We start from the raw sequence: 18,646 nt of genomic DNA, 5'->3' as shown, positions 1-18,646 counted from the left end.
CAGTGAGTCCGGTTTTATCCCATGCTTTTTCAGACCCAGTCCAGCTGGCCTTGGTGAGCTCACAATAGATCAGCCCAACTGTCTCAGTAGGTGGGTGCACCCCTCGCGGTCCTGACTTCCTTGCTCATGTTCTCCCTCCTTCTGCTCCTCATTGGGACCTTGGGAGCTCAGTCCAATGCTCCAATGTGGGTCTCTGTCTTTATCTCCATCCATCGCCAGATAAAGGTTCTATGGTGATATGCAAAATATTGATCAGTATGCCTATAGGATAGGGCCATTTCAAGTTACCTCTCCTCTGCTGTCCAAGGAACTAACTGAGGACATGTCCCTGGACACCTGGGAACCCCTCTAGAGTCAAGTCTCTTTTCAACCCTAAGATGACTCTCTTAAATAACACATATACTTCCCTGCTCCCATATCCACCCTTCCTGTATCCCAACTATCCCATTCCCTCAAGTTCCCCCCATCCTCCCCTTCTCACTTTTCTCTCCCAATTTCCCCTTACCCCCATCCCACCCCACTCCCAGTTTCCCAATTTTTGCCTGGCAATCATATCTATTTCCAATATCCAGGAGGATAACTATATGTTTTTCTTTGGGTTCACCTTCTTATTTAGCTTCCCTAGGATCGCAAATTATAGGCTCAATGTCCTTTATTTAAGGCTAAAAACCAATTATGAGAGAGTACATCCCATGTTTATGTTTTTTGGGTCTGGGTTAACTCACTCAGGATAGTGTTTTCTATTTCCATGCAAAATTCAAGATGCCATTGTTTTTCACCGCTGAGTAGTACTCTAATATTTATATATTACACACTTTCTTCATTCATTCTTCCATTGAAGGGCATCTGCATTTTTCCCAGGTTCTGGCTATTACAAATAATGCTACTATGAACATAGGTGAACAAATGCGTTTGTCATATGATCAGGCATCTCTTGGGTATATTCCCAAGAGTGGTATTGCTGGGTCCTGGAGTAGGATGATCCTGAATTTCCTGAGAAATCGCCACACTGATTTCCAAAGTGGTTGCACAAGTTTGCATTCCCACCAGCAATGGATGAGTGTACCCCTTACTCCACAACCTCTCCAGCAAAGGCTATCATTGGTGTTTTTCATTTAGCCATTCTGACAGGTGTAAGATGGTATCTCAAAGTTGTTTTGATTTGCATTTCCCTGATCACTAAGGAGGTTGAGCATGACCTTAAGTGTCTTTTTGGCCATTTGAACCTCTTCTGTTGAGAATTCTCTGTTCAGTTCAGTGCCCCATTTTTTTAATTGGTTAATTACCATTTTGAAGTCTAGTTTCTTGAGTTCTTTATATATTTTGAAAATCAGACCTTTGTCTGTTGCGGAGTTGGTGAAGAACTTCTCCCAGTCAGTAGGTTGCCTTTTTGTCTTAATGACAGTGTCCTTTACTTTACAGAAGCTTCTCAGTTTCAGGAGGTCCATTTATTCAATGTTGCATTTAATGTCTGTGCTGCTGGGATTATATGTAGAAAGCAAACTCCAGTGTCCTATGCTGTAGAGTATTTCCCACTTTCTCTTCTATCAGGTTCAGTGTGTTTATATTGATATTGAGGTCTTTGATCCATTTGAACTTGAATTTTGTTCATGGTGATAGATTGGATCTAATTTCATTCTTCTACAGCTTGACATCCAGTTAATCCAGAACCATTTGTTGAAGATGCTTTCTTTCTTCCATTGTATACTTTTAGCTCTATTATGAAATATCAGGCATTCATAGGAATGAGAGTTAAAATCCGGGTCTTCTATTCGATTCCATTGGTCGACTACTCTGTTTTTATGCCAATAACAAGCTGTTTTCAGTACTGTAGCTCTGTAATAGAGTTTGAAGTAGGGATGGTAATGTCTGAGGCACTTCTAACGGCCTGTCCCAGGCTTGTCTCCTGTCCACGGATGAAGTATAAACCAAACCAACACAGAAACACACTCACACAAACACACACACAAGAGTTCAAAGTTCAAGAGAGCCAGGTGGTGTCCTCTGTTAATTTCAGAGTCTTCTTTGTGTCACAATGGTTAGCTGGCCCTGAGACCCTGAGCACCTGGCCAGAGATGCTGGGCTGTGTGTACGGTTTCAGGCAGGAGCTGTGTGTGCTGCTGGAGAGGCTGAGCCAAAAGCTAGAGGTTCCCTGGGCGGGCCTGTGCACAGGACGTGGGGTGGCGGGCACCCCGAGGTCCCCAAAGGAATCCGGAGGAGGCCCAGGATGCAGAATGCCCTGCAGCGAGCAAGGTTCTCTGATCCTGCCAGACATGGCGGCCTCAGGACCCGGGAGGCCGTGCTCCCGGTGCCCAGCAAACCATGGGCGGTGGCGCTCGGCGCGGGTCACCTAGGTCCGGCTTGCTCCCACCTCTCGTGGGTCAAGGAAACTGCGGGGAACCATCTTAGTAGCACTGGGGAGCTGCCCTTTAGCCAGCCCGCCGCCATGTTCACGGGAGCACGGGAAGCTGCTGGCGGGATCGGCAAAACAATTCCTCTTGATGGCAGTAGTGCACCGCGAATGCCTACTGTAGCGGGGCACGGGCACACGACCTCCACCCTTTCCGAACAGAAAAAAGAGAAAGCCAAGCCCAGTTAGCCAAGCTCCAAGATGGCCGCCCCCAACCAACCCACTGGGCCAGGCCTGGCCAGAGATGGGTGCCTAGGCCTTTTGCAAGGGATCCAAGGGCCTGTGGACCCTGAGGGGTGGAGGAGTTCCGTGCGGAGATGGGCTCCGGGAACCTCTAAGCTTCTCCACCACACTGCCTGGAGGGAGACACTGGGCTTTGTGCTTAGGCCAGCCCCTGAAGGCTCTGCCTTTGGTTCCAGGGGTGCTCTGCTTGCCAGCCTGCAGGCCACTGCATGCCAGTCTGGACCACGGGGGAGGAGCCTCAGAAGCAAATTCCAATTCGTGGACTTGGGAACATGGAGCCCAGGGTCCCCACCTAGCTGTGCAGCCAGAGTGTTCTGAGAGCCGCCCCCTGGCCCTGTCACAGGTCCAGCAACTCCTTCCTTGACCCTGTCCCTCTGTGTGAACAAGAAGGCTGCCAGGTAGGCCTTGGGTCTGCTGACGCCTTAAATTAAACCGGGGCAAAAACAAAGCTTCCAGGTCCTGGTGGCCAGCCAAGAAGGGGCCTGCCTCCCAGGCTGACCCCGTCCGTGCTCCTAGGCTAGGGCAGCACCTAGGTAGGGACTGGTGGGTCCAGTCTGCGAATTAGGGCCCCCAGGGAAGATGGGCAGATGCCCCAGAGCAGACCACCACCCACCTGAGTGTGTCCGCAGCCCCCGGACCGGCTTCCCACCTGGCAGAAGGCAGCAACTGGATGCACGGACACAAGGCAATGGGCAGGCAGCTGTGTGCGTTCGTGAGGGCTCCAGTTTCGCCGGCCTGAGCCCCGAGGCCCAGGGTCCCATGGGTCCCATGCTCCTAGGGGAGAGGAGAAGAGCCACAGGACACCTTGGACTTCATGCCCAAGCTCCCCGCCATGCGGCTTCAGGTGGCTGTGACCCCACAGCGGCCTCAGCTGGGGCCCGAGCAAGCCAGGGGTCATCTGCGACCTCGCACCTGGCAGGCCCCCAGGACCCTCTTGTGAACACAAGGACACATGGAAGAAGACACATTCCATCCCACGTGCCCCCTTGCCTACCAAACCCTGGGCAGGCTGCCAAGCCTAGCACTCTCTTCTAGGCATCGCCAGGCAACCATTGTGAACTGCCTCCAGCTCTGTCACAATCGGTCCTCTCCCCCACAGGCCTCCATCCCCCACACCACCACCTTCAACCCACAGCAACCACCAGGCACCTCTCAAGAAACTTTTCTCTCCTGTCTCCAAAGTCGCCAAGACCCCCACCCCCAGACATGGAACTCTCCGTATCCTCTCAGATACCTGCTTGTGGACGGGCCTAGCCAGCCAGGGGACTCACAGCTCTCTCGAAAGATTCCAGGAGACCCAGGACAGCCAACCTAGACACCAAGGGAGAAATGAGCTCTTCTCATTTGTCGCACTTGGATGCCTACAGCACATACCCACCCCTGTCCTTTTCTGTGACATCCTTCCGAAAAGATCCAGGTGAATCCAAGTCCGCTGGCCAGGGGCCTTCAAATCCCCCGCCCCTCCCCAAGGGACCAAGACCCATGGAAAAGAAACGCATGGCCATGGACAGAGTGCCTCTGCCCACCCACCGGCAAGGCAAAACGCCAACACACATTAAAAAACACCCAACAGGCCAGACTCAGTCTCTTTCTGCCGCCCCATCCCCGTCTCCTTCCCTCTATCTATGTATCTGCCTATCCACCTATCCTCCGAATCCACCTCTACCATTATTATCTCGGCTGTCTCCAGCCCTGGCATCTGGGCACAGTCCCATCCGTGGTATCCTAGGAAGCTGGACCTGTCTGGACACCAGGTGAGAGACGGAGTTCATTTGGGAATTGCTTTTCATGCCCAACAGGAATCCTACCCGTGTGGGCACTCAGAGGCCGGCCTCCACAGGTCCACACTCCCTAGAACGTCAATGAAGGGACTTAAAGGTGAGCCCTCTTCCCGCCTCCTGGAGACAACCATGTCTAAGCTCTTCCAAGTCACCCTCTCCACCAAGCCTCCTGGAGTCTTCTGCACTGAGACTAGAAATGGAACCCCCAGGGAATGTGTGTGTGTGTGGGGGGGGTGGTGGTGGCAGGGACACACGTCTGTGTTGGGCAGCCGGCTCTGAGAACCTCGAAATGCCAGTGTGACCAATGATAACGACGGTACTGCCACTTCCGGGTGGCTCCCACAAACTGCTCTCATCCATCAAGAAACATGGACAGACACTCCCTGACCCCACCAAAACGCACCGTTTCCTGGACCACGCCATACTTCTACCCACATGAGCTGGAACTGAAGGATGCAGCCTTACAAGTCTTCACCTACGTGCCATACACCATTAAGCCTGAGCTGACCAACAGAGCTGTTACACGCTGTGACCTCTGAGGCACTTCTTAGGGCATGTCCCAGGACTGATACCCTCTGTTAATTTCAGAGTCTTCTCTGAGTATTCTTGTAGCTGAGCTGATGCCTGGACAGCCCAGGGCTGGTGAAGGGGCTTTTGGACCCTAGACCCTGTGACTTCTCCCTGGGAGTTACTCAGGGTGTCCTCGGCGGGAGAAGACAGGTGTATGCCGCCTGCACGGGCGCCCCTTATCAAAGAGCGGGGGTTTGCCTTGGAGGGCAAGGGCAGTGAAGCCTGGCCTGGATGGTACCCACAGGCCTGCCTGGCCTCTTTTCGGCAGCCTCCATTCCACTCCCTGACCTGGCTACTTCTACTCGGATTCACCCTGAGCCATCAACCCGAAGTGAGCTCCTTTCCCTCTCGGTATGCACAAGCAGGTGGTCCATGATGGTGTTGGTGGGGGGTGCCTTCTCACAGACCCCTTGTAGGGTTCTGCGGATTAGCTGTGGATCTGAAACCTCTTCTGGCCGGTCCCGGTCCCGGACCCTGAATTGCTAGCCCAGCACGGCTCAAGGAAAAGCCATTTCACAGAGAAAGCAAAGGGAAAGAAAGGAGGGCCCTGCAGAAAGCGAAAGAGAGGAGAGAGGATGGCAGGGAGGGAGTTGTGTGGATGACAGACACTGTGTGTGTCACAATGGTTAGCTGGCCCTGAGACCCTGAGCACATGGCCAGAGATGCTGGGCTGTGTGTACGGTTTCAGGCAGGAGCTGTGTGTGCTGCTGGAGAGGCTGAGCCAAAAGCTAGAGGTTCCCTGGGCGGGCCTGTGCACAGGACGTGGGGTGGCGGGCACCCCGAGGTCCCCAAAGGAATCCGGAGGAGGCCCAGGATGCAGAATGCCCTGCAGCGAGCAAGGAGCAAGGTTCTCTGATCCTGCCAGACATGGCGGCCTCAGGACCCGGGAGGCCGTGCTCCCGGTGCCCAGCAAACCATGGGCGGTGGCGCTCGGCGCGGGTCACCTAGGTCCGGCTTGCTCCCACCTCTCGTGGGTCAAGGAAACTGCGGGGAACCATCTTAGTAGCACTGGGGAGCTGCCCTTTAGCCAGCCCGCCGCCATGTTCACGGGAGCACGGGAAGCTGCTGGCGGGATCGGCAAAACAATTCCTCTTGATGGCAGTAGTGCACCGTGAATACCTACTGTAGTGGGGCACGGGCACACGCCCTCCGCCCTTTCCGAACAGAAAAAAGAGAAAGCCAAGCCCAGTTAGCCAAGCTCCAAGATGGCCGCCCCCAACCAACCCACTGGGCCAGGCCTGGCCAGAGATGGGTGCCTAGGCCTTTTGCAAGGGATCCAAGGGCCTGTGGACCCTGAGGGGTGGAGGAGTTCCGTGCGGAGATGGGCTCCGGGAACCTCTAAGCTTCTCCACCACACTGCCTGGAGGGAGACACTGGGCTTTGTGCTTAGGCCAGCCCCTGAAGGCTCTGCCTTTGGTTCCAGGGGTGCTCTGCTTGCCAGCCTGCAGGCCACTGCATGCCAGTCTGGACCACGGGGGAGGAGCCTCAGAAGCAAATTCCAATTCGTGGACTTGGGAACATGGAGCCCAGGGTCCCCACCTAGCTGTGCAGCCAGAGTGTTCTGAGAGCCGCCCCCTGGCCCTGTCACAGGTCCAGCAACTCCTTCCTTGACCCTGTCCCTCTGTGTGAACAAGAAGGCTGCCAGGTAGGCCTTGGGTCTGCTGATGCCTTAAATTAAACCGGGGCAAAAACCAAGCTTCCAGGTCCTGGTGGCCAGCCAAGAAGGGGCCTGCCTCCCAGGCTGACCCAGTCCGTGCTCCTAGGCTAGGGCAGCACCTAGGTAGGGACTGGTGGGCCCAGTCTGCGAATTAGGGCCCCCAGGGAAGATGGGCAGATGCCCCAGAGCAGACCACCACCCACCTGAGTGTGTCCGCAGCCCCAGGACCGGCTTCCCACCTGGCAGAAGGCAGCAACGGGATGGACGGACACAATGCAATGGGCAGGCAGCTGTGTGCGTTGGTGAGGGCTCCAGTTTCGCTGGCCTGAGCCCCGAGGCCCAGGGTCCCATGGGTCCCATGCTCCTAGGGGAGAGGAGAAGAGCCACAGGACACCTTGGACCTCATGCCCAAGCTCCCCGCCATGCGGCTTCAGGTGGCTGTGACCCCACAGTGGCCACAGCTGGGACCCGAGCAAGCCAGGGGTCATCTGCGACCTCGCACCTGGTAGGCCCTCAGGACCCTCTTGTGAACACAAGGACACATGGAAGAAGACACATTCCATCCCACGTGCCCCCTTGCCTACCAAACCCTGGGCAGGCTGCCAAGCCTAGCACTCTCTTCTAGGCATTGCCAGGCAACCATTGTGAACTGCCTCCAGCTCTGTCACAATTGGTCCTCTCCCCCACAGGCCTCCATCTCCCACACCACCACCTTCAACCCACAGCAACCACCAGGCACCTCTCAAGAAACTTTTCTCTCCTGTCTCCAAAGTCGCCAAGACCCCCACCCCCAGACATGGAACTCTCTGTATCCTCTCAGATACCTGCTTGCGGACGGGCCTAGGCAGCCAGGGGACTCACAGCTCTCTCGAAAGATTCCAGGAGACCCAGGACAGCCAACCTAGACACCAAGGGAGAAATGAGCTCTTCTCATTTGTCGCACTTGGATGCCTACAGCACGTATCCATCCCAGTTACTTCGTGACCTCCTAAAAGATTCCAGGTGAATCCATAGGCCACAGGCCAGGGCTTTTCATATCCTTGCTTCCCCACACACAAGGAGCCCAGACCCATGGAACAGAAACGTGTGGCCATGGACAGAGTCCGTCTGACCAGAAACCTGTATGGCAAAACACCAACATATGGGACATATGTCTGTGCTTGGCGGCCAGTTCTGAGGTCCTAGAAATGTCATCAATTTTTCCAATCATAATGACGGTACTGCCACTTTTGGATGGTCCCCATAAACTGCTCTCCTCATGGCTCACTTTTGGACCCATGGACCAGAAACAGGTTTCTATAGGCACAATGTTTTTGCCTACTAACCTTCATGATAAAACACTAGCACACATATGATACCCCTACCCTCAACATTCCTACACTATGTCCTCACCTGTGATTCTCTCGACTCTTAAGACTAGCTTCTAGAAATAAATATCCTCGGATAGACCTGCCCATGTCTCTCTCCTTTGTTTTATAAGCAACAGGAATTCAAAACGGTTCTGAATAAATTAAAAAAATAGATTGTCTACGTTTGGTTTTGCTTTGTAAATATAGAATCAAGAGAAACCCTATGCCAGACAAGGTTGAAAATGACAATCAACTCAGAAAGATCTCCTCTGTCCCCCGTTAATAGAGTGGGTTAGGCACTTCATTTACATAGACTTTGAGAACACACACACCTTCTGCACACACACATAAGTTTCAAAAATAAAATAATTTCCAAAACAATTTTGCAGTTGTGGATGTATTAGAAATGCCTGTTTTCTCCCCATTGGTTTGATGAAAGCAAGAGTGTGTTAGGTTACAAGGCACTAACTCTGAAAAAGAGAAAAATTTGAATGAAGAGAACCTTAAAGTACTCACCCACAGCTTCAGCTTGGAGTATGCACCAACTTAAGAAACATGGAATGGTTCATGTTCAAAGCCTTGTTCAAAGAATAAACCTTGATGAACTTTGTAGGGCTGCGAAACTGAAATGGAGATCTATTTTGTTTTCTATTGTTTTTATATTAGTTCTTTCCTTTATCATTCAAGACTATAGAGAAAGCTTAAGTATTTCTATGTTTGAATAAAAGGAGCAAAAATCAAAAGACATGGACATATGCGTACATGATATTCAGAATGGCAAATTAAGTAGGAACTAGTATATGTATCTATTCAGAAATTAAAAATTTTCAATAATTCAGCTTTGGAGATTACTGCTTCAGGATGATTAACAAGAAATGCAAGGATATACGGGAACAGCTACAAATACAGACAATGCTGTTATTTGCAAATAATTAGCATTTTGGCCATTTTTTTCAATAAGACTTCCTCAACCTAGCCACATTATTTTTCTTATAGAGCTTGGTATCTGAAATTATTTCTTTTCCAAAAAATTTAAAATTTAATTTTTGTTACCTTTTTAAAATCTTTGGGAACATGTGACTCTATGACAAGGTAGTTTTATTTGTACAAGCAAGGTGCTGGTATCCCCAATGAGTGCTGTAAAATATTCATGAATATAACTTCATTTCTTCTGTAGTTCATAAAACCCTAGAGTCTAGAATCTGGATCAGTGAAAGTGTGAATGCCCTTTGTTGTGTGTCTTTCATCCCAGCAGTTGAGAGACTTAGAAAGAAGGATCTCTGAGTTGGAGGTCAGCCTGGTCTACAGAGCAAGTTCCAATACAGCCTGGGCTACACAAAACAACCATATCTCAGAAAACCAAAAAAGAAAAAATAACTTAATGGTCCCGATTTTGCGTGAACTTGCCAAGGGACATGCGTAAATGCTTTTTTATATTTTAATAGTCCTCTGTCCATTGAATATACACAGCAGCTGATGTTCAGTTTTGCACAGTAAACGACAGTAATGCAGGGCTTTTGTTTATTTGTTTGTTTGTTTTTTAGGGTTTTTTTTTGCTGCCTTTTTTTTTCCTCCCTGAAAGATCCTTCCCATTAAAAGTCCTTACCAGTAAGTTTGGGGAACAAAGCCATGCACAGGGCGGCCACACTTTAACAATTGCTTAGCCAGGCTTTATCAGTCCCTTTGATTAACCCACCACAGCACCCGCGCTTCTCGGGCGGTGCATAGGAGGAGAGTAATGGGACCCCTGCTTAGTGTGCAGGTCCTTGAGCCCTCTCAGGCCTCCAGCAGTGTCCTCTGACCCAGGGAAGTGATTCCAGGTTTCCCGGGAGACCCTACTGGCAAGGCTTTCCAGATGCTGCCCGGTGCACAAAACTGCAGTGTTTCTAAACTCACGACCTAGGCCAAACCACGTGGTGCCTCCACCACCAACTCCCGGCGCTTTCTCAGTGAGATCCAAGGCCCAAGGTCCCAGGCTCAGGGTCACACACTCAGGCACAACAGGGTGGCTGCGGATGATGCAAAAATCTTACCTTGTCGAGGCCAGACTGTCCTGTGCTCCAATCTCAGACTTGGAAGGCTACAAAAGCCAGCAGCACCCATTCTGCGCCTTCTCCACAGTCTCCCTATGCTTAGATCGGGATAAGTAGGGAAAAAGGGGGAAGGTAATCCAATCCCTTTGAATGCTGGCCCCGCCCAGGGGATAACAGAGCTAGAGCAGATCCGCCCAGGAGTTTCAAAGGGGCGGGGACCTGTGGGCCTGGGAATGCCATGTGGGTTTCTTTGCAATTTGCTTAGAAAGGATTTGGTTCCCTTATGTGAGATGAAGGGAGGACAGTAGGACCCATACAATGGGAAATTAACCCTCAAGATCCTCGAAAGCATTTACGGAAAAAAACAAGCTTAAATAAATTTTAATAAGGATTAAAGTTTTGTGCTTCCATGCTCCTATGGATACTTTGCATGTATGTATGAACGTATGAATGTATGCATGTATACCTCATGCATTGCTAGTGTCCACAGAGGCCAGAGGAGGACGAGAGAGGGCACTGGAGCCCGTGGGTTTGGAGTTCTAGATACAGTTGGATGTGAGTTGCCTTACAAGTCCTGGGAATTGTGCCTGGGTGTTTTGAAAGAACAGTGATTGCTCTTAACTGCTGAGTCATTTCTCCAGCCCAGCAATAGGGTCAAGTCCTCAAGTTCTGGTACGCAACCAGACCAATGTCAATAGCCTGTATTGTTCTGGGGGAATCTCTTGAAACATCAAACCACAAAACTTAAAGGGATGTTCACACAGCTGGCTCCAGATTTTTGTTCAAAAGTCTGTACTTTTGATGGGAGAACATCAATCCCCAAGATGGAATAATTTCAATTAAACTATGTGAACAGGGTTGTTTATGATTTCTATTGCTGCAAAAAGACACCATGAAGATGACAACTCTTATAACACAAAATATTTATTGGGGTGGTTTACATTTTCCAAGTTTTAGTCCATTATCATCTTTGTTGGCTTACAGGCAGAAATTATTATTTATAATTATTTAGTGATATTCTTGAACTGTATCAGCAAAAGTATGCTCTTAAATATAAGCATCATAGCTTTCACTGCAGGGAAATGAAATAGTCAATGCCCATTTTTAAGTTCAAGCCTTGATGTTCAAAGAAAATACAAGTGCACAGAACTTATAGCAGAATTCGATAATCTGTATCATTTTTTTTGTCACACTGAACGCTGTGAGAGAAAAATTGTCGGCTAGAGGGGGAAAAGAGACCCTCATGCTTACTTTTTGGCAAATTCACATATTATTTTAGATAAATTCACACATCTCATCTGCAAAGACATAAATTATTTTCATGTGTGAAACAGAGCCTGACATCAGTCCCACAAAGTGTGTGTTTTGTGCATACAAGCAAAACTGTTTGGAAAAATCATTTCATGATTGTGCTAATAATTGAGTTCATCACACTTCTTTCCAAGCAGAAATTGCTGCCTGTGTTGAGCTTTGGGTTTAGCTCCCAACATCACAAGAAAGGGATAGTGATAACAATAATGGCTATTTTTCTTTTTCTTTCTTTTTTTCTTTTTTGAGACAGGGCTCCTTTGGTAGTGTTTTCTGTCCCAGAATTGGCTATGTACACCAGGCTGGCCTAGAACTCAAGAGATCCATCTACCTTTGCCTCCCTTCAAAGTGCTGGTATTAAAAACATAGTTGCCCTTTATTAGGAATCTATAATTCTCTCTATTTACTTAATTGTGTGTCTTTTTGTTCATCACTGGAGTGAGGTAATTTTGAACTACATCCCTAGCACTTTTGAATTTGAAAAAAATGTTTTGAGATAAGGTCTGTGTAAGCATTCCAAGCTAGCTTAGAACTTTCTACCCTCCTGCCTTTATCTCTAGAGTAGCTGAAGTTATACATCACCAAGTAAAATTACTGATAAATATTTTAATGCATGTATCTTAATGAAGTTGGTCTGTTAGTTATTTTGTTCACTTTTTTATAGTTACTGAAAATATATTTGCATATCATTAAATATTTAATCCTTTTAAGGGTGAATATGCTGAAAACTGAATCTCCTGTTTAAGCTATATCCCAGTCTGTACAACTTTACATTAGTCTCTCATTCTTTACATTTCCTTATTAGTTCCCTACGTCATTTAAAGAACTGCCTATTGCTTAGCCTTTGATTAGGGCAAAAGCAACAACCTTTTTGCTCCTACAGGTTGAATGCCTGTAGAATCTGGATATCACATACTGGTTTAGAAAGTTACAACAAGCAGCTATCTTTGCGTATTGAAGTTGGACTTTTCCCAAATAACCACACAGGTACTTCTTATTAATTATAAATGCTCAGTCAATCTCTTGGATTTGTTTTTTAGCTAGTTCAGAGAGCCTTAATTAACCTATTCTATTAACTATGTGCTTATAGGGATTCCTAAGAACACAGTTTATTGTTCATAGGCCACATTGTTATTAAGGTGTAATAGAAAAGTCCACTTGTTGTGATTTGTGTAGGTAGGAAGGGTATTCGGCTAGGTGAGCAGGTTAAAGATTGGTTAATTTGAATGATTTCAGTAAATGAGTCCAGACTTACCTGGTAACTGGCCCTGGGGAGACTAGGGCTAGGGAAATACTCATGAAGGGGGTGGAGATGGAGGGCAAGTTGGCTTCTGTGTTTTTACATGGGAAAGGCACTAATCCAAAGAGTATTTACTATCTTTAGACCTTGGGCATGGCAATGTCTCCTGGATCAGCAAAAGCATATGAGGTCACACCATCAGAATCACAGACAAAAAAAGCCCGATTAAAACGATCTTTTGTAAAATATTTCTTTAATTTATTTTCCGTACGGATGTCTGATTCAGGGGTATCCCTTTGAGACCAGATCCATGGTAGAAAATAAAGGAGTAAAGGCACTGAAATCCCAAGGCAGGAGTGGTTATAATAGCCTTTGTTATCTAGAGCTGGGAGTGGAATCCGCGCTCTCAGAATTGCCAAGCAGGCTCTAACTGCTGAGCCACACCAGCAGTCTTGCAACTGACTTTTAAAGGCCACCATCAGTGTGGAGTTTGTTGCCTCCATTCCCTGTACTCTGCACCGCCAGTATTCTTTCCCAGTTGAATCCCCTGTTATGACCACCTGCATGCTGCTGGACCCAGCCTTGGGTCAAAGGCCCAGACTTCACTGGTTTTGTTTATCCCTCACTTATTTTCTGGCTGCTTAGGTAGAAGAAATAGAAGAATCAGAGGGAAGGGGCAGGAGAACAATAGAGCCCCTGAGGTTCTTTATCTTAGCCAAGCAGGTGACTTTATACTTTAGGTCTGCAATATTTTCATTGCCTTCCCCTGGGAAGGGTTCATTTCTGTTGTTGATTATTTATATGTTTGTCAGGGATTGTGCTATGCTGTCATACTTAGCAGAGAAAATTGGGAACATAGTGGTGAGCGAAATAGTGAGGGAAGCAGAGGAGGAGGAGGAGAGAAGGGGAAGTGGGAGGAGAATATGAAAGAAGGGAATGATTGAGATGGGGGAAGGACAGAGAGGGAGAGCAAGGAAAGAGATATCTAGATTGAGGGAGTCATTGTGGGGCTAGCAAGAAACCTGGTATGAGAAATTTCCAGGCATCCACAAGGAGAACCCAGCTAACAACCCAAGCAATTGTGGAGAAGGTGCCTGAACTGTCCCTGCCCTATAATCAGATGGATGACTCTCTTATATGTCATCATAGAACCTTCATCCAGCAACTGATGGAAAGAGATGCAGAGATATACTGGCTGGCATTGGTCTGAGCTTCCAAAGTCTAGTCGAAGAGAGGGAGCAGTGATAATATGAAAACAGGAGTCAGACCATGATGGGAATACCCAGTGACACAGCTTACCTGAACTAATTAGAAGTTCACTACTTCAGGCCTAACAGTAGAGGAACCAGCGTAGGACCGAATTAGGCCGCTCTGAATGTGGGTGACAGTTGTATGACTGTGGCACCTGTGAGACCAGGATTTAACCATACTGCTTGTCTACTGGCTCTTTGGAACCCATTCTCTTTGGAGGGATAGCTTGCTCAGCCTAAATATAGTATGGAGGGTCTTTGTCCTATCTAAAAGCAATGGGCCAGACATTATTGACTTCCCATAGCAAGCCTCACCCTCTCTGAGGAGTGGATGGTGGGAGAGTTGACAGGGGTGGAAGGAGGTTAGGGAGTAGGAAATATTATTGGTATGTAAAAAGAGAAGCCTGGCGGTGGTGGTGCACGCCTTTAATACCAGCCCTTGGGAGGCAGAGGCAGGCAGATCTCTGTGAGTTCGAGACCAGCCTGGTCTACAAGAGCTAGTTCCAGGACAGGCTCCAAAACCACAGAGAAATCCTGTCTCGAAAAACCAAAAAGAAAAAAAGAAAAACAAAAGAGAAAATATATCCTTTCTTAAAAATTAAAATAATTAAAGAAATATTGAAGCATGCATTTAGGAGTTAATGAAATCTTACTCTTCCTATTTAATTTTTTTGAGACAAGGTCTTAATATACATCCATGGTTGGCACTATGTAGAACAGCCTGGCCTTGAACTCACAGGCAAGTCTCTGCCACTGACTAGCAGGTACTGGGATTAAAGGCACGTGTTCCCATACCTTGTCCCAACTGATTTGAATTTAATTTTGCTATGTACCTTCTGAATTTGAATCAATAATTTTAACATATGTGTTGTATATGTTCTTAAAAATGTTATCGATAAAATCACATATATGTGAGTGACAAAAATAAATCATCTGCCAGAAAATTGCATGTGGATTTTAGTGATATCTTCTTGACTTTGGTAATCTTTTGTCATGTAAATGTAATCATTCAAAGTTCAGTTTTGTAGGTGTATTTTTATATAGTATATCTCTAAAATAAAGTTCAATATCATCTCAATATGGAGGAACTATGAATAAAATTCTGCAACTTATAACTATATTTTTGTTGGTTGATCTGGAATCCAGTATGTTATCTTTTAAAGTGTGAAGTAATATAGAAACGTCGATTTTGTTTTTGTTAACTTGATGTGGAATTCCCCTCTGTATGCTGTGAATATTATTGGTGAATAAAAGAACTGCTTTGAGCCTATAGCAGAGCTATAGGGGAATATACCTAGGTGGAGAAAACTAAACTGAATGCTGAGAGAAAGAAAGGTGAAGCTAGAGAAATGCTATGTAGCCCCACCAGAGACAGATGCCAGAATTTTAGCTGGTAAGCAACAGTCACGTGGCCATACACAGATGACTTGAAATGGGTAAAGTAATATGCAGGATTTAGCCAATAAGAAGCTAGAGGTAAGGGGCCAAGCAGTGATTTAAATAATATAGTTTCTATGTGATTATTTAGGGTCTAGGCAGCCGGAAACCAACAAGTGGCCTCCTTACAACATTAACTAGAACTTTAAACTGCACTTAGGTTTTTTCAAAACCTGCATATATGGTTATTTTTATTTCTTTTCCTTAGTAAATAATGAAAATGCAGTGGTGTTAACATTTCAGCATGTGACACGAACAAACAAAATTTTATACACTTTTTCTATGTCCTTGCAATGCTGTGTTTTCCCACATCAACACATTAAGCACATAAATACATTACTAATTAGTTGGATTTTTATGCTTCTTTTGTAGAATATCTTGAACAGACATGCTTTTCTCTGTATAGTAATCACATTTTGGAGTGCCAAATATGAAGGACTCCATGTACATATTTGTTATATAATATTATAGCAATTGTGGCAACTTTAATACAAAATCGACAGCAGAACATTCTATCACAATCATGTATAGCATGAAGGAAGAGTTATGCATTTCTCCTAAATGTTTTCTTAAGCTAATACAATAAAAGTTAGACCCAAGCTGATGGCTCATTGCAGGTAGTTAAAATTTTGAATAGGCTAGTTCAAGAATGGCTCCAGGTCAGGTAGTAGAAACTTCAGAGCAGGCTGTTTCAAGGATGCAGATCAGTATAGTCTCACTCCGGAAGGTTATGTAAGGACTCAAGCTCCTGCTCTCTCTGGTTCCATGCTTCATGAACCGTCAGGATCCTCCCTGCCACAAGCTCTTTACCATGTTCTGCCTTGTTGACGTTCCAAAGCAGTGCAATTAAACAAGCGTGCTAAAACATCTAAATCCGGGAAACAAACTTCTCTTCCTTACTATAGTCTATTATATCAGACATTTTCCACAATGACAGAAGGCAAACATCAAACAAAGGTGAGAGAAAGCATCCAAGATGGTTGAACATGGAAACCTTTAATTCTGTGGGAAGAGACTGAACGTAATAGAGTCCACTTTGTCTTGAACAGAGCATGTACCAAGAACAAGGGAACTAAAATGTGGTCCAAAAGTATAAATTGCCTTGGGTGGGTTACTTAGTCTAGGGGTTGCAACCCACCCTGCAGTTCAGTAATTCCAGGGTCCCGGAGAGGCACTATCTGAAAAGACTTGAGCAAGAGAGAGGAAGAAGGCCAGGCAGATTTGTTGAAGCCTCCGTTTATTAGAGTCAGGGTTACAGCTTATATAGGATAAGGAATTTGGGGGGGGGGCACAGGGGCCTGGGCTCTTGCCACGTGGTTCACGTTGGTCACATAGGCCAGGAGGTTACGAAAGGTCAGGTCACATAGGCCAGAAAGTCACGAGTTGACACACCTAGTTTTCTAGATAGTCTGGAATGTGGGGCGGGTTCCACTAACAGAGATAGCTCTCTATTAACAGCTAATTGGGTGTGGGGTAGGCTCTGTCAATAGAACAGTTTCTCAATGTAATAGGGGGGTGTGGGGTTCTCTGCAGGCTCCCCAGGGCGATGGTTCCTGTAATAATTTTGGGGGGAAAATGGCTCCTGACACAAGAGGGTAAACAACTTCCTTCTGTGCACTAATACACTCTGGATAAACAGATAAGCCACAGAAATATTAAGCATCTGAGTGGCAGGAACCTTGTATTGTTTGTCTGTTCATTTTTGCAACCCTTGGCAAATAAGTATGAAATAAAGAAAAACTGAGCCACTCTATGGGAATGTGTGTAGATTCTTTTACTCACTTTTTTTTATGTTTTCTTCTTCTTCTTCTTCTTCTTCTTCTTCTTATTATTATTATTATTATTATTATTATTACTACTACTATTATTATTATTATTATTATTACAAATTTTCACCTCCCCCTTCCTCCCATTTCCAACCTCCTCGCCCCATTCCCTTTCCCCCTCTCTCCAGTCCAAAGAGCAGTCAGGGTTACCTGCCCTGTGGGAAGTCCTAGGTCCTACCCTCTCCATCCAGGTCTAGGAAGGTGAGCATCCAAACAGACTAGGCTCCCACAAATCCAGTACATGCAGTAGGAACAAAACCCAGTGCCATTGTCCTTGCCTTCTCATCAGCCTTCATTGTCCGCCATGTTCAGAGAGTCCGGTTTGATCACATGCTTCATCAGTCCCAGTCCACATGGCCTTGGTAAATTCCCATTAGATCAGCCCCAAAGTCACAGTGGATTTGCGCACCCCTCGAGGCCCTGACTTCCTTGCTCATTTTCTCTCTTCTTCAGCTCCTCATTTGGACCTTGGGAGCTCAGTCCAGTGCTCCAATATGGGTCTCTGACTCTATCTCAATCCATTGCCAGATGAAGGTTCTATGGTGATATGCAAGATATTCATCAGAGTGGCTATAGTATAGGGTCAGTTCAGGCTTCCTCTCCTCAGCTGCTCAAGGAACAAGCTGGGGACATCTCCTTGGACACCTGGGTACCCCTCTAGAGTCCAGTCAACACTCAAATGGCTCCCTTAATTAAGATATATACTTCCCTGCTCCCATATCCACCCCTCCTCCATCCCAACTGTCCCATACCTCCATGCTTTCCCCATCCTCCCCTTCTCACTTTTCTCTCCCCGTCTCCCCTTACCCCTGTCCCACCCCCACCCCCAAGCTCTCAATTTTTGCCAGGAAATCTTGCCTATTTCCAACATCCAGGAGGATAACTACATGTTTTTTTGGGGGAGTTATGCCTTCCTATTTAGCTTCTCTAGGATCATGAATTATAGGCTGAATGTCCTTTATTTATGGCTAGAATCCACTAATTAGTGAGTACATACCATATTCATCCTTTTGGGTCTGGGTTACCTCATTCATGATAGTGTTCTCTATTTCCATCCATTTGCATGCAAAATTCAGGTTTTCATTTTTTTTAACGTTGAGTAGTACTCTAAAGCGTATATATTCCACACTTTCTTTATCCATTCTTCCATTGAGGGGCATCCAGATTGTTTCCAGGTTCTGGTAATTACAAATAATGCTGCGATGAACGTAGTTGAACAAATGCTCTTGTCATATAATAGAGCATCTCTTGGGTATATTCCCAGGAGTGGTATTGCTGGATTCTGGAGTAGGTTGATCCCGAATTTCCTGAGAAACCGCCACATTGATTTCCAAAGTGGTTGCACAAGTTTGCATTCCCACCAGCAATGGATGAGTGTTCCCCTTACTCCACATCCTCTACAGCAAAGGCTATCATTGGTGTTTATGATTTTAGCCATTCTGCCAGGTGTGAGATGATATTTCAAAATTGTTTTGATTTGCATTTCCCTGATTGCTAAGGAGGTTGAGCATGACCTTAAGTGTCTTTTGGCCATTTGAACTT

This window comes from Microtus pennsylvanicus, chromosome X (genome assembly GCF_037038515.1).
Source record: "Microtus pennsylvanicus isolate mMicPen1 chromosome X, mMicPen1.hap1, whole genome shotgun sequence".
In the NCBI taxonomy this organism is placed as follows: domain Eukaryota; kingdom Metazoa; phylum Chordata; class Mammalia; order Rodentia; family Cricetidae; genus Microtus; species Microtus pennsylvanicus.
The sequence above is the reverse complement of the archived record's forward strand: the minus strand, read 5'-3'. Positions refer to the sequence as shown.